Genomic DNA, 16,308 nt, shown 5'->3' on the forward strand with positions numbered 1-16,308 from the left:
TCTGGAATAAAATGGGAAGGAAAAACCCCAAACTTCTCAACAAATATACATATTAAGGATTTTTTTTGACTGTATCATATCTGTCCCAGTAAGAAGACCTCTATATCATGTGTTCTGCTAAATTATGACAGAGGAAAAAATAAAATTCTGTTTTCGTATCAAGTAGCTGTAGCTAACGTGCAAAATCTCATTATTCTAGTTTCTAAATGCAGAATTTCTACTTTTATGCAGGGGCAAAACATCTTTATCCAAGCTCTCAACTTGAATGCTTCAAAGTCATTCCACCAACTAAAATAAACCACAGGCATACCTTAACCACTTAAAAAAGAAAGTTTTCAAAGGGTAAGAGAAGGTTGTGCCAGAGGAAATTGGTGATGTGACTGGCCACAAATCTCAGCTAAAGGTAAAGCAGGCTGCACTTTCTAGTGAGACATAATGGATTAGCTGCATGGAGTCCATGGGAAGGATTCTCCAACACATTATTTCCTGTCTGCAGCTGATTTATCCCCATTTACAGGGAAGGAATTCCCTGAGCATTTCAATGGGTCACTTTTTTCAAAGCAAATAGATGACACAGTATTGCAGCTTTCACCATCCTGCATCACGATGTTTGTTTGTTGTTTTAATGCTGGTGTTTCCCAGCCTGCAGCCTATGAGGACTGTGATTTGGGGGGAAGCAGTGAAACCATACTGTGACTAACTTTTGTTGTAGTCTTGGAGAAAAGATTTCATGAAGAAGGATGTGAAATCTTGTGAGAATTCTTGAGCAAATTGATACTAAAATATCTGAGTGGTTGGGACTGAATTCAGACTACTTTAGCTGCAACTAATTTACTCTCCTTCATAAACAGGAAAATTACAGCTTCATAAAAACCGCTCAGCAAATATAACAGCAATTTGGAACATACTGAAAAGTGATGTATCAAAAGATGATTTTTTTTCATTTCCTGCCTTAGAACCATGAGTTTCTATCCAGGGAGCACAGCCATTTAGAGCCTTCATCTCAGAGTCTGTTTTGGCCCTTATCCCTCAGGGACTGTGATCCATTTTGCCACTTTTCTGCACAATCCAGTAACAGGGCAAGCAGCACAAGGAAGGAACCCCTGGGTGCATCAGCCTAACCACCATCCAGGCCCACTTGCAGGATCAGGAACCTGGCCTGAACTGAAACTCAGCATTGCCAAAGTGACCCAAAATGTGACCGCGGCGCTGAGGAAGAGAAACTTGGTCAGGTCTGCTCAATAAGTTTTAAGAACATAAGAATAAACCCTGGTGATTAAATCTCATCAGGATAAACTGTGGGATCTCACATGGGAGATCTCACAGCCAACTTTGCTTTTTGGGATGGAAGCAATGAAGATGGTTGGTAAAGCCCCAGTGCTCTGCTTTGGGGCTCCTGACTTGTTTTTCTCGTGGGCCTTTTCCGAGAAGGATGATTCTGCTCTCCCTGAATAAACCCCATTGTTACACAAGAGAGGCAAAGACTCAGCACAATGCCAGCTTTGTGGCAGTCATGGGTCTGCACCACTGCAGCAAAGACACCACTCTCATTGAAGGGGCACTTCTGGCATGGTAATTAGCCAAGAGGCCAGCAGCGCAGCGGAGGGAGCGCTCCTGGAACCCCCTGCACTGAGAGAGGTGCAGAACTGACTCACCTATTACAATGATCATAAACAGGATAGACAGGACCAACAAGCTAAAGGGAGCCCAGAATTAAGATTCTCTCTGCTTTCTGGTGGTGCAGCAATATTGTGTGGAGCTGTAAAATCATGAGCCATGAACAGACAGGGGCTCGTGCTCTGTGCTCAGCCTCCCTCTGCTCCTGCCTGCTCTTCCCAAGGGAGTGGCAGTAATTGCCTCCCCATTCCAGGCCCTTCCCCTGCACTGGGGCAAGGCCGTGCTCGCCTTCCCAGGCCCTGCCTGACGCTGCTTCTCCCAGAGAAATGGAGAGCAGCATGGGCTTGGCAATTCCAGGGCATGAACAAACAGCACAGGAGGAACCCTGCATCAGTGAGGCTCCCAGGCGCTGCTTCTGTCATGGGCAAAGCTGTCCAGACACCCGTCCTAGACCTCCAGTGAGCTGGGGAAAAGGAGAGGAAACTGGGCTGCTTTCAACCAAGTTTTGCCCAGATTGTTCTAAATTCCACTGACTCTTTCCCAATACTCACCAAGCAGTGCTGCCCAATGATTTTTGGTATCAGTATTATGAAAGATGCAAATGTTGTCAACCTCTGTGTCATTTTCACCGCTCCTCTATGTGACATATTTAAGAGGACTACCTCAAAGCTGAGACAAAAGACAAGAAACATTCAAAAGCCAAATTAATACACAGCCCATGGATCCTTGCCAGGTTAAATTATTCTTTGGCATGTTCAGAGACATTTCAAAGGCATTCTACTTCACTTCCCACTTTCTCTCTCTCCCCCAGCTTGGGCATGTCTGCTCTCTACGTGAGGTCCAATCCTCTATCTGGAATATCTGGTATGTGATTCATAGACCTGGTGTTTTGTGTAAGTTTAAAGCAAAACTGAAGTAACATGTCATTCTTCCCAAGGTCAGAGAGTGGCTCAGCTGGTAACAGGGAACAAGTTTTAACAACTCAAATATACTGGGAGATTATTCCAGGCAAAAAGAGATTCTAAAACTGAGGAGAAGTGTTACAAGTGACAAAATTACCTTTTAAAAAACGTGTATTTTAGACATGCTTAAACTATTTAGATGAAAGATACCATCATGCCAGAAAAAAAGACAGCAAACTGTAGTGGTCAAAATACAACCACTGCACAAAGAGTGAAAAGTGTGCATTAATTGTATTGTATACACGCCTGGAATCTCTTTATCTCACTTCCTGCTTAGCAGTTACTTTTGTTTAGCCAGCTCCACAGAGAACTGACATCCCCAGAAGCACTCAGCTGCTGTGAAAGAGCTGTGCCAGCGCCGCACAGGTGACCCCTTTGCTCAACACAAACCCTCCATCAGATTTTTGCTCATCCAGGCGCCCCAGTGATCACCAGGGAGCTCCCAATGACCAAAACTCACAGCACTTTTTACATTCCTACGAGTGATCCTGGAATCTCTAGAGACAGAAGAAAAGCTACACTTCATGAATGTGTTTTTGTTTAACGTTTGTGTACTTGGAGCCTTCCTGCACTGGAGATTTTTTTTTTCAGTCATAAACACAGCATTAGAGGCTAATTTTTAAGCAGAAGTCAACAGGGGGGATGATATGAAATAGTTATAACAATATAAACTACCTATGCCGTTATTTCACTAAGAGAATTAAAGTCGCTGAGAAGTGCTTTAAGTAGAGAAACACCTGATTTTTCAACCTTTGGAGTAGTCGGTGTTTTCCTCAGTCAATACCGCGATGTCCGTGTTAACCTGGAAAACCCCCCGGGGGCGCAGGAAAACTCACCAAAAAAAAAAAAAAAGAAAAATCGACATAAACCAGCGTACTTTCGATTCCAGCAATAACGAAGCGGGGGGGGAACGCCGCGCAGAGAATTCCCTGAGCGCAGGAATTCCCTGGAGCACCTGCCCGCGCGGGGGGGCCGGAGCGCGCCGGGCGCCGTCACCCGGGGGCGGCCCCGAGCACGGCCGAGCCGGGAGCGGCATCGGGACCGGGACTGGCAAGGGATCGGGAGCGGCATCGGGACTGGAAAGGGATCGGGAGCGGCATCGGGACTGGCAAGGGATCGGGCTGCCCGAGGGGGCCCGGCTGCAGCCGCCCGAGCGGTCGGTGAGGGAGGCGGCGGAGAGCGGTCCCGGCTGTCCCGGGTGCACCATCAGGAGCGGGACCAGGAGCAGAATCAGGAGCAGGATCAGAATCAGGACCAGAAACAGAATCAGGACCAGGATCGGGAGCAGGACCAGGATCGGGAGCAGGACCAGGAGCAGGTCATCGGGCCCGGGGTGTCCGAGCGGGGCCGCTCTCGGCGCTGCGGCCTCAGCCGCTCCTGTTGCTCGCCCCGCTCTATCCCATCTCGTCCGAAAGGAGCGGAGCTTTCAAACAGACGCGGCTCCTGCAAGGTAAATATTGATTCTCCCAAACTCCAGTTGGGCTGTCAGGTCGGTAAATAAAGCGCTTGGTTGGCGTAGGGCAGGGGGTTCAGCGAGCGCTGTCCGTGATGACGCCCAGCTGCAGCCGAGCTCTCTGAGGCGGGAGCCCCCCCCTTCCTCCCCTCCCCAGGGTTTGAGAATTCTCTATAAAAAAGCGGTGAAAAGGAGGTTGTTTGAAGGGTATTCAGGACAAAGTAGCTGGAAAATGAAGTTGGCTGTTCGGGCAGCACAGATAAGGAAGGTAAGGGGATGTCAGGTGCTCCCCAGTCCCATGGGTTAGCGCTCCTGGTTCGCGCTGCTCTGGCAACAACACCTCCTCCTAACATCTGCAAGAAGGATACGGAGCCACCCTCATTCGTGCATCGTGCTGTGCTCAGCTTTGCATGGGGCAGCAGAAGATGCTGGGGATCGTTTTGGCAGGTCTGACTGTGCGTGGGTGTAGTGCAATGCTGGCTTTTTGAAGATATGTGTGTGTGCCACACTTTGTACTTCCACGGCCAAAAAATGTCATTTGCAATTTCAGATTTTTAATTTTCAGGTTGTGGAAGGAGGGGATTCACTGAGGGGTGCTTCTCTGGGGTTATTTTGTTGGGTTTTTTTTATAAAAGGAATATATGAACAAGTGCATAAAAGACTTCATTCTGAAACTTCTGTGGAAATGTGGAAGGGGCAGGTGGGAGAGTAAAGAAAGCAGAATTCCAGCTTTCCATGTTTATTTATTGACTTTGCCTGTGTTCCTGATTTTTACTTGCATCTCATGTATGAACTTTAAAACCACTGAATCCTTATGTTTCTCTCCATCTTTCTAATGGAGAAATACTTGGAATAAAACTCGGTATACCAGGCAAGTGCAAGGTCAGACTGGGACAACCATAAGCAAATATGGGTTGTTGTTTTTTAAATGATATGGGTTTTCCATCCACCTGCTTGTGATTCCAGTTGAGAACAATTGTAAACGCCTCTTGAATCTGGAGGAATCCAGTGTAAGTTAAAGAGAGGGAGAATTCAAAAGAACCCAGCTTTATCTTGAGGACAGCTATAGCTTGGTACCAGAATATGAGAAAAAAAATGTAATAATAATATAATTTATAATGTACAAAGTAATTTCAAGTCCCCAGTAACAAGACTTAAGCTGAGGGATAGCTCAAGACTGGTCTCACCACTGACTGCTGAAGTTTTTTTCTGTTGTAGAGACACATGACTTGCCTGTAACTCTTCTGAGCTAATGTTAGCACTGCTTTTGGAAGCTTAAATGCTTTATTTACCTGAACCAGGTAGTAATCAAATGTTCTGACAAAACATGTAGCAGCTTATCTGTCACCCATCTGGGACTCTGCCCTGTGGGAAGCCCAGATTAAAGGAAGGGGCAGAGACTGGGTTGATCTGTGTGGCTGGAGCGTGGTAGGAATTGGGCTGGGAGTGTTGTTCCCTGATTCCAGCTCCCCTGGCTGCTTTCATCTCCTGTCCCAGGGATTAGAGGGATGGCGCAGAGGGCTCTTTCTGCTGCTGCCATCCCTGTTTCAGCCCTATCCACATGCAGATAAACAGGGAAGACAGGAAGGAGGTAGGGAAGGAATAGGTAAAGGTGAGATAATGAGAGTTATCTTCCCCTCACTCCTCCTGCATCTGATCTCACTTCATCTTTCTTCATGTGGTGTCAGCAGTGTGCAAAAGGGATCAGGGGGTGTGTGTGTGTCTAGCAAAGGGAGAATGTGTAGGTGTAGGCACAGACCACAGAAGTACTCTCTGGGCTCCTGGATCCATCCTCCCATTTTCCTGTCATTTCCAGCTTGTTACACTGGGTCAGGGTTTCCCCAGACAGACCATGCAGCCTCTGAGGCAGCAAAATGTGGCTCCGTGTGGCAGAGAGAGTTGGAATGGCACATGGGAGGATGACAGATGGACAAGAGTAGAATAGAGACCTTAAAAATCACCCTCCTCAACACACTGATTGTGTCAGCAAACAGGCAGGAAAGGCAGAGGGACAATGTCCTGTGAGTGCAAAACAGGAGAGAGTGAAAACAGAACAAGAGACACTGAGCCTCATCTCTGTTATTCCATGTGCAACTCTGCTTCCAGCCCTCATTTACCTCCCTTGTTTCCTCTTTGCCTCTTTCTGGTCTCTCTCCTCAAAACAAACAAACTCCCACAAATCCCTACAAGGCACTCATCCCCAGACACTGCTTTCACTCTTATGAGGCTACTCAGAGGCAGACCAGAAATTCAGCTGGTTTTCCCTGCAGCTAAGCATTTGTTTGAGCTCAGGCAGCCTTGACCTGGTAAGATTTGCAAAGGACTCTGTTCACACAGGTAAAGCAGAGCCTCAATAGGATTCTGCTTATTAGCAAAAAAATCCACCTTCCTCCTGCTCCCTTCCCCAGAAAAGACATTTCCAGCAATAGGAGGAAACCTCCTGCTTGCTTTAGAAGTCTATAATGTGATGATTCAGTTTGTCAAAGCAGGGAATGATAAATAAGGAAATGTGTTTTACGATAGTGATCGCTCAGCGTAGGTGCAAAATCATTGAATGTGCTGTGCAAAGAAAGGCTTTTCTGTTTTCCAGAAATACCCAAGGGTGTGGAAATAGCAATGCAGCAGAAGAGGACATTGTTTAGGGCAGTAGATTAGGACTGTCAGGAGTCACTTTTCTATCAGTGAAGTTGCATCACTCCGGTCTCTGGAGATGTTTCTCATTGCTGTTTGCCACCCCATTCCCAGAGATCATTTCACCCTCTCTGGATATAACCTTGAAAATCTCTTAAAGCCACTCAAGAGGGTTTAGCAGCAGTGGATGTCCCTGGAGGGACGCTTGATCAGTTACCAGAGTTGTGTAGATATGTATGAAATAACTTTGCTTCAGTCAATACTCTGAGAATTGGAAAGATTGAGCAATAAATTAAGTTCTTTAAATTATCCCCAGTTTGCTTTTGTCTGTTCAGTGCTATCAGCTCACCTGTTGCTTTGAAGCTGAAGAAACTGAGAGTGCCCCTTTGCTCAATCTCTTCTTTACCTTTGTCTAGGCACCAGCTCTGAGGTGATGTCTTTGATAACCTTTGGCAGGTTGAATTTCTTCCCTTCTTCTTTCTTCACCTTTACAACATTTTAGTTCTTCTTTTAGCTGCAACAAAATAAAGGTGCTTTTTTCTTGTAGCTAGATGCCTCTGCCTACGTGTTTTAGTGTGATATTTTTATTTCAAGTCTCTCTGAGCTTGTAACATTACAGTTACCTTTTTTGTTTCCATCTTCACGTGTTTATTTTCTATAAAACCATTTCTCAATAGCACTTTTCTCTTATCTGGTAATTCACTGATGCAAAGAACAAAGCAGTAAAATTACAAAGATAAATTCTTTCTGAAGCAAACACAAAAAGTAAATCCTGGTGGCACTGTTGCCAGTCTAGGTCAATTTGTGTTTATAATGTGCACCTGCCAAGTTCCAGTGTAATGGTTTAGAGGATTTTAAGCACAACCTGGATTTTGAACTCTAATTTGATAACCTGTACAGCAAGATTTGTGGTTCACTAGTATTTCTGCAAAACCTGTGACTGAAACCTGTTGAGGGGAAAGAGCGGTATATTTTCATACATATCAAAAAGGAAAATGTGGGATCTTCAAATGCCTAAACCAGGGCTTTATTTCTCTGTCAGATCATCAACAAATGAGGAACCATTAGTGGTTTTCTCAACTCTGTGTATGTGATATATAAAATACATTCTGTGTTTCTCTGTTTAGTCAGATTTTCCAGATTACATCTGAAGTAACTGAGGATAAAAGTTGAAGATTGAATACAGGTTAAAATAGAGCACTTTATAGAGGGGTAAAGATAAGAAACCTGATGTGACCAGACAGTGTAATTCAAGGAATAGTAAAAAATGGATCTGACTTCCAAAAAGCTGCAAGTATGAACTGGTGATTGTATGAGAAGCCATTGGCATATCACCCAAGGAAATGGTGATAAGCTGGTGGTTTCCTGAAGCTGATGTGAGTTTGGAGAAAACAGGTCAGCTGATTCTCCTTCAATGAAACCTTGCATTGGTTTGGAGGGCTGAAACCAGACTGAACACTCAAAGTCAAGAAAAAGACAGGTCCAAAGGATGCCTCTGTTCCAAGTCTTGCTTATCGAATGCTGACTCTGAGTGCTGTTTCCATTAGAGCAACAGAAAGTGTGTGAATATTCATAGGGAATGATTCACTTGCTGCTTAGGTCTTCATGGTCTTTAAGATCAACAGATTGTGTGCCAGTTAAAGTAATTAGTGAAGATAAATCTAAGTTGTTGCATTTTAATATGGATTTCCATCACTTAGAGTATGGGAACTCCTGTTTTACCTTATCCTCTTCTGAAAACAAGTCTGGTTGGTCTCTGCATTCAAAGGTGACTTTGCTGGGATTGCCTCCTTTCTTCTCTATGTACTGCTCCTACAAAAAAAAAAGGAATTTTATTTCCAGTTTGCACTATTTTCAACCCAAAGTTTATTTCAGAAATCTTATTGGGACAGGGGAAGATATTTGCCAAGTGTCTCTTGAATGTAATGAATCATGTTTTTTTCCTCTACAAGGCAGATGGTAGCATCTGCTTTAATAAAGCATAATCAGAACATCTTATTCTAATGGCATTGCAGTAAGATTTATGAGTGTGTTTCTGGGATGATCATAAACTAATGAACATAATCCAATCAGCTCCCAAACAGAAGAATTCTGATGTCTCACTCCAGACAAAAAAATAAAAATCTTTAGCAAACACCTTGGGGAGATATCCTGTTTTAGGTGGATAGGAAAGAAACAAGCACAAACAACTTATGAAAGCAGGATATCTTATTTTCTTAAAGAGTGTTCAGTATATCTGAAGAAAAGAAAAATCAAAATTAGTGAAGTCAATAGTTTCTTTTCTTGAAGTAATCTTCTGTAAATAAAATAGAAGTATATGTACAAAGTATTTTAGTATTAGTGCAGATTATATTAAACCTGAAAATTTGAGTCACAGGCATTATAAATTATTAGTTAACTATTTATTGAATTAAAACATTCTTCAAATTAGAAAGGTGAATGTATGCAAATTAGAAATGTTACATGAAACTGTGAAGTACAACTCTCAGTCTGCTCTGGCAGACCTTGTATGTATAAAAAGAAAATCAAATTAGAACTTCTGTCACTAAAAGAAAGCTGTTCTAACAAGCTTTTGTGCAAGAAGCAGGTCTGCTCTGGCCTGCTTTGCAGAGCATGGTGCTGCTCTGTTGTGAAAAATACTGAATAACCCTCAATAGTTACCCATGCTATGCCCAGTGTGGGCAACATTTCATAATAATTGTAAATGAGGCAAAGATTAGAAAACTATTTCAAGAATTGTGGTCCAAATCTGTTTTGCCTTGATTGCCTTCTTCATTTTAATTAGGAAACTTGGTAGCATCTTGAGTTTCCTCTGCAGATTGTGAAGCACAGCTGGTTCTCATTTAACTGGCAAAAGGCAGATTTTAGAAACCTGCTTTTTTACCTTTTCTTTAGCATGAGGAGAGGAGTTTGTGTTCAGAGTAAGTGGTTTGTTATAAAAGGAATTCAAACTCTAAAATGTAGCTGGGATTCACCAGCAATTTGTAGTTTTTATTTAATCAAAGCTTCTGATTATCCAGGACTAATTGTAAATGGGAGTAGCAGCTGCTCACTTTGGAAACCCAGATTTGGGTACTTAGAAGAGCTTCCAAATTAGTAGAGACTGATAAAAGTGCCATACCAAGCAGAATGTTCATGAATATCATTTCAGTCTAAATGAATTTTATTTGTTGTTCTTAACTAATGAGTAAACAGAACTGTTACATGTTTACAGCACAGTAGTGAAGCAGAACTACCTCTTATCAATAAACAGGAACAGAGGAAAAAAAAAGTCTTCATGACAGAACTGTATTTTAGTGTTTGCCAATATGACCATATTCCTCTTTTCAAGTAGGAATGGACAGGATCTATATTATTTTGGAATTAATGAAGCTGTCTTGAATATTTCCACTTGGAGGTTTGAAAACAACTGAAACAAAGGGGACTAAATCTCTCTTATATAATAGCAAACCAAATTTTCCTTGCAAATTTAATAGAAGAGTACAAAGATGCCACAATTACTGATATGGAAGCAGACTTTGATCCATTTTTGGGAAAATTAAAGAAACTGATAGTGAATTCTGATTCCCTTTTCTCTCCTGAAATAGAAGCAAAAGATAATGCTATCCAACAGATGGTCATTTCAATACTTTCCTCTTTTGTCTATATTTGATTTTGATTTTGATGCAAATGGCCCCAAATGCAAGAAACTTCTGACAAACTTTTCATGCAGACAAAACAGCTGGTAGCTGTTAGGGATTAAAGGGCTTTGCAAGTCATTAGCCTGAAATAATTTCATTTTGTGGCTGTATTAATAAACAGGTCAAATAAAGGCATTTTTATCAAGCATTAAAATTCATGATTAATTTATTACCTCAGGGAACTCCATAGGTGTATTCACAGACCAAATATGAGAAGGAGGACTTTCAAATAGTTCTTGGAATCTGCTCTCAGTCCGAATATTTTACACATCCTGCCTTGCTAACTCTGGCAGGATGTGTAAAAGCCTGGCAAGCAGCATGCCCCCAGGTGGCATTCCTGGTTTTGACAGTGCATTGTATGACTTCAGGCCTTGCTATGGTGCCATTCGGGCCCTCTAAAGTAATGTAAGAATTCTTTTTCATTTTTTCTGCTCTGTCAGTACAAAGGTGTCTATTTCAGAGGCAGTAAAATTTGACTAAATGTATAACAATATATTGTTTTGGCTACAGTTATACTCTAGCATTTGGATTTTTTCCTATTTATTTGAACCATATGAAAGAGTTCGTGGGACTGGAAGTAACATGCAGTAGAGTTTTAGCTAGAGTTTGATTTTTTGGGCAAATCCTTTTGTGTCATTGTTCGTGTTCAAGTTGTTAAATACTTATCAAAATACTTATCTGGGAAGGAATCTAGAGAAATCCTGTGTGTATTCATTATAATGGTTTAATTTGTGGATTTTTCATGTCCTAAAAATAGTGGGAATTCAGAGAAGAAAAGGTTTCCTTTAAATATACCGCAGTGATGGATGATGCTGACAGCCTCCTGAACTTCAGCTGTAAATCTGTATATAAAACCCAGGGGAGCACTGAGTTTATGAACAGGTCTGTACCTAGGTTCAGCTCTTGCAATCAGTTGATTTGCAAAACTTCCAAAAGCTTTCTGTGTCTTAGCAAAACCTGTGAGCCAAAATGACTGAACTGGAATGTGAAACTTTGGAGACTTGGGAGGCTTGAAAGTTTTACTGAGCAATCAGTCAATATCTGGAAATGGCACATACGTCCAGAGTTTTGCAAATTCAAAAAGGCTTCCTGATGCATGGAACTGGGGCTTTGCTTTTTCTTATCTCTTTCTCAGTCCCTCATATCATGTATAACATCTAAGGAGAAATTGACATGGATTTGGCTTATCCTTGCTAAGATGATCTGACCTGGAAATGTATTCATTTTACATTTGTATAGAACTTGGAATGAATCCCTGGAAATGTTTGGCAGACACTGCATGATGGGCTCTGTGGGTGCTAAGAACTTGAGAACACCTCTCACAGCTGGTACTGAAAGGTGCAATATTTTACAGGACAATTGGGGATCTCTTTTGTATCCTGTGCCACAGACGTGTCCCCTTTGTGGAAGCAGCACGGTGAGCACTTCAGAACTCTTTTTGAGCCTATAAAATCTTTTCCCTCGATACTCAAAATTGGATATACAGTTGTTTGGCTTTTTTTTTTTTAATTATCATATTATTCTTGTTTTGCTTGTGATAGTCAAAACAGTAGCAGCGCACACAGATGAGTGTGAGATACAAGAGCTGAGCACTTGGGAGGTTTTCAGGGAGGGGGATCCCTTAGGAGCCTTCCCTGGGTAAATTTGTGTTTCTGTGAGCAAACAGAGCCTCCATCACACAGGTCACTGAGGAGCCCTGTATGTCTGGTCACACATCCATTGTGGCCGCTCCCTGTTCCTTCTAAAGTCAGCTCCTGGTTTCAGTGCATGCCTGATCTGTCTCCAGGCACCTTGGTATTCACTTTGCCTCCAGGATTCTCTGGAAAAACAAGGATAAAGGGTGGTGCATTCTTCTTGCCACCTGTAATGATGTTTCTTCAGCTGGGGGATGTTTTATGTTTCTCTCACCTCTGTGAATCTTCAAAGTATTAAATGTTGCTCTTGGATGTCCGGAGCTACTCTTCTGGCTTGCAGCATTACCTATCTGGATAATGCCTTTTTTTCCAAAATTAAAAAGTCATGTTACTCCACTAAGTATGGAAAGCAATTATGATAGGAGGCTGGGATTTAAAATTCAGCTGTGGCACAGGGTTTGATACAGATACTTTCTCAGCGTTGGCCAGCTCTGCAGGGAGTAAGATGTCCCACGTTCTGAATAATGGAGGAGCAAAACCAACAAAATATGTCATGTTTAACCAAGGTTTTACTTGCTGTGAAGAATTTCTGCCTCTTGGTGATGGTGTCCAGGTGTTGGAATGGTGAGTTAGTTGTCTGTAGCGTTGTCTTGTTAAAGTTTAGGGCTTGATGTGATCAGTGATCTCAGGGAGAATTTAACAAAGCTTGAGGAGAAGGATGTGCCACTGACAGTGGGCACAAAGAATGCAGAATTTACAGGCCACAGGGACTTTGGGCTGAACTCCCAAGATGAGGAAGAAAGTAACAAAGCCAACTCATCAACTGGTGCTGCTCTGCTCTGTGTGTGGGCTGGTCTCTGGCCCACCAGGTGAAATAACCTATTTAGGGACAGAAGTTATACCTTTTCTTGAGGCAGAGAAAGAGGAAAAACTTGAATATAACTTTTTTCCCAAGGGTATTTTCAATAATCTTCAGGAAGCAATCTATATAGGAATGTTTTGTTTATAAGCACAGGCATTGAACTGGGACAGCTGTTAAAATTTATATTTTTGTTGATGTGCTGAGTAATGTGGGATGTGGTGCTTTTCATAGTGATCCATTTGCTGTTCCCTGTTCAGGGCTTTTAATCTGAACGGATTCAATTTTGATGAATTTGCTGTTTCTAGCAGAAGTATGTTTTTCTTTTCTTTGTTTCCCACAGACACTTTCCTCAAAATAGCTGCTGAAGCTTCAATTTATACAGAAGTGCTTGATACTGTCAGTTCCTGTTGGGATGAATTCAACATATTTGTATCCACAGATGCAGGTTGGGTAATATCAGACAGGCCTAGTGAGTGTTATTTATAAATTGCTGCACAGAGTGTTTCAAAGGGGGAAAAATACTCATATGGAAATGAATTTTGCAAAGTCAAAAAGTTGACTTTTTAGCACACATTCTCAGTCTTTACATCTAAAGCTGAGTTTAGACCTCACAAGAGCCTTCGTGTCAGGTTTGTACAGCTGAGGGAAATTCAGGAGAGAGCTTCATAATCAAAGTAATCCAAGAGTAGATAGTTTTGAAATAATAAATATTCATAAGAAATATTTTTCTTCCTTGTGTCTATGTTGAGCTGTTTTTCTGTGCAGTCTAACCCAGATCTGAGGGTTTTTTACCTTAGATATCTTGTGGATGAGAATTACCTCTCCGGGTTGCAGGAAATCAGTTTTCTAGCTCATCAACCCTGCTGCAGAAAAACCCAGCTGGGGTCCCTCTGCATCCACTGGTGCCAATTCCTTCCCTGATCCTCACCCTTCCCAGTGTCTGCCCATGTTAAGGAGAATTTAGGGCTCTCCATTCTTCTAAACCTCCCAAGTGAGTTATTTCTGTAAAGGTTCGTGGCTTTTACAAGGAAACATTCACACCTCCACCTGTGTCATCGTGTCGTTCTTTTGCAGAGGCATTCTTTTGCATCTCTCTAAAAATCAGAAATGCCCTGCACCTTGAATGATGCCCATGGCATTCCAGGGGCTCCATGGGCTCTGCCAGCTCCAAGGCTGGCAAGGCTGCTGATTTCTACAATCATCCTAAGGAACTGAAGAAGCAAAGATTGCAAAATTGGACCTCCTGCCTGTCTTTGAGATACAAGATCTTCTGGCCCTGTGTTAGCACTGTTTAGTTTGTCTAAATTTATAGGATTTTTACAGTGACTAGCTTTGAAAATTTTACTTCTCATATCCACCTAGTCTCTCTCCATTGCTTTCAAGGATTTGTCCTCTGCTTTACTCTAGGGCACAGTTAATTTGTGCATGAATTCTGTGGTTACTTTTATTATAATTCCTCACCTCCCAATTTACCAGAGCATGAATTTACTTACATGATGTGGGGTGTGGGGGAAGGTGTGGTCTGAGCAGTTTCCCAGGCACTGGAGCTGGATTTAAGCAACTTCAAAGATCTCATTGAAATGTTGACCTTCATGGAAGAAAATTCAGAGCTGTGACCTTGAGGCCAGTGAGAGTGGAGGAAAAATAATTAAAAAAAAAAAAAGAAACACAGTTTATTTTAAATGTTGAAATGTTGAGGATCTAACATTTCTTAGTTGTGAAACTCTCTGAGGTACATGTGAACTGCAATACCAAATCTGACTTTTGTATGTGTTTATTTTAAGAGCAGAAACGTTCGTATTTTGGCTCCGAGACTTTTCTCTCGTGTATTTTATCAGGTTCAGCTGAAGTTTATATCCAAACTATTTATTCATTGTGTTGCTTTTAACTAATTAGATGACAGAGAAGTGAACTAAAATAATTAGGCTTTTTGGACTTAATACAGTAACAATTAATGCAGTTTTGGTCTTAAGATTTGCAAAGTCAAAAGCTATAACAATTTTCCTTTATGCTGTGTGTACCACATAAAACTTCAGATATCTGATAACAACAAGAAATTAAATGATGAAGGGCTTTTTTAAGCGTTTATGGACAAAGTTTAAAGCAGCACTGAGGACTGAAGGGCTTCCTGCAGTTGCTGGAAGTGTTACAGAGAGGGGCTGAAGAGAGCTCACTTTGCACATGCCATTCTGTCAGCGTCAGCTCTCAGTTGTAAGGATGAGACTTTGTGCAAACATGAGTCAGGAAATTTGGTTGTGGTACCAGGAGGAGCTGTAACTCAATATGCATCAGCCCTGTGGAGGAGTTGCTGTGAGGCGATCTGTGTTTTGAAGCATCAAGTATCAGTCAGATCTAGCATTTTTTTAAAGGGGGCTTTCTTTTTTTCCTTCACCTTCTGTTCCCTCCCAGAACTGAAATTCAGACTTGTATTAGCAAACTTAATGGGTTTATTTTTGAAAAGAGATGTTTGGCTTTGTCTTTGCCGCTTCACAGTGCAGGAAGTTTAGCTCTGTATTTTCAATCATGATTTAGCATATTATGTGCAAAAGCATCATTGCTTTTTGCTTGTTGCTCTGACTTGCATCAGTAACACACAAATATGGCTTTTACAGTGCCAAGGTGCTTCACTTCAGGATATCCCCTCATATAAGGACCCCCAGCAACATCCTGAATAGAGACTTTAGCAGTTCTGACACCTACCTGAAGTGATTTGCTATCAGGTCCTTGTTCAACTTTAGCTAATTGATATTTCACTTTAGAGCTGCCCATTCTGCCTTCCTGTGGGCAATTCACACTTTCCAGCTCAAAATAAACTTGCTTTTTTTTCATTCCTAGTTTAGCTGTTCCTAAAAACCCTCTGAAATAGCCTTGATTTTACTTATTACAGGATGGGTAATCAATGAAGGAAGAGGTTTTTTACCCTTCTGCCTATTCCAGTGAAGCATGTGAAGGAGAAATAGAGCAAGTACTGTCTGTATTAAGAAATAAATGAAATTTAAGGTAGGACCACAGAATGGTTTGGGTTGGAAAGGACCACAAAAGTCATCAGGTTCCACCCTTCCTGCCATGGGCAGGGATGCCTTCCACTGTCTCAAGTTTCTCAGAGCCCTGCCCAGCCTGGCCTTGGGCACTGCCAGGGATGCAGGGGCAGCCCCAGCTGCTCTGGGCACCCTGTGCCAGGGCCTGCCCACCCTCCCAGTAAAGAATTTCCTCCTGATAGTGAATGCAAACCTAGTTTAAGGCTCTTGCCTTTCTTTCTGTCACTACTACCCTTGTGAAATGTCCCTCTCCAGCTCTCCTGTGACCCCTTTGGGCACTGGAAAGCTGCTGGAAGGTCTCCCTGAAGCCTTCTCTCCTGCAGGCTGAGCAAGGCCAGCTCTCCCAGCTGTCAGATAAACAGGATTTCTGGCTGGAGAGGATCCTGCACAAGGAGCATTCCTCAGACAGACATTCTAGTGGCCATCAGAGA

At 42.3% G+C, this 16,308-nt stretch overlaps 1 protein-coding gene across 8 annotated transcripts in view; it reads left to right on the plus strand.

Moving 5' to 3' along the window:
* The first annotated feature begins 3,639 nt into the window (after positions 1–3,639).
* The window catches only part of PPFIBP2 (PPFIA binding protein 2), a 92,961-nt gene continuing 80,292 nt past the window's right edge, over positions 3,640–16,308 (plus strand). For 5 of the 8 annotated variants that reach the window (XM_030948831.1, XM_030948832.1, XM_030948830.1 and 2 more), the window contains exon 1: positions 3,905–4,029. The gene's annotated coding sequence lies outside the window, so the exon portion shown is untranslated. Of the gene's footprint in view, positions 4,030–4,431; positions 4,480–16,308 lie in introns of those variants that run through there. The other 3 variants (XM_030948833.1, XM_030948840.1, XM_030948829.1) reach the window with 2 other exon arrangements.

The sequence above is a fragment of the Camarhynchus parvulus genome, chromosome 5, assembly GCF_901933205.1.
Source record: "Camarhynchus parvulus chromosome 5, STF_HiC, whole genome shotgun sequence".
In the NCBI taxonomy this organism is placed as follows: Eukaryota; Metazoa; Chordata; class Aves; order Passeriformes; family Thraupidae; genus Camarhynchus; species Camarhynchus parvulus.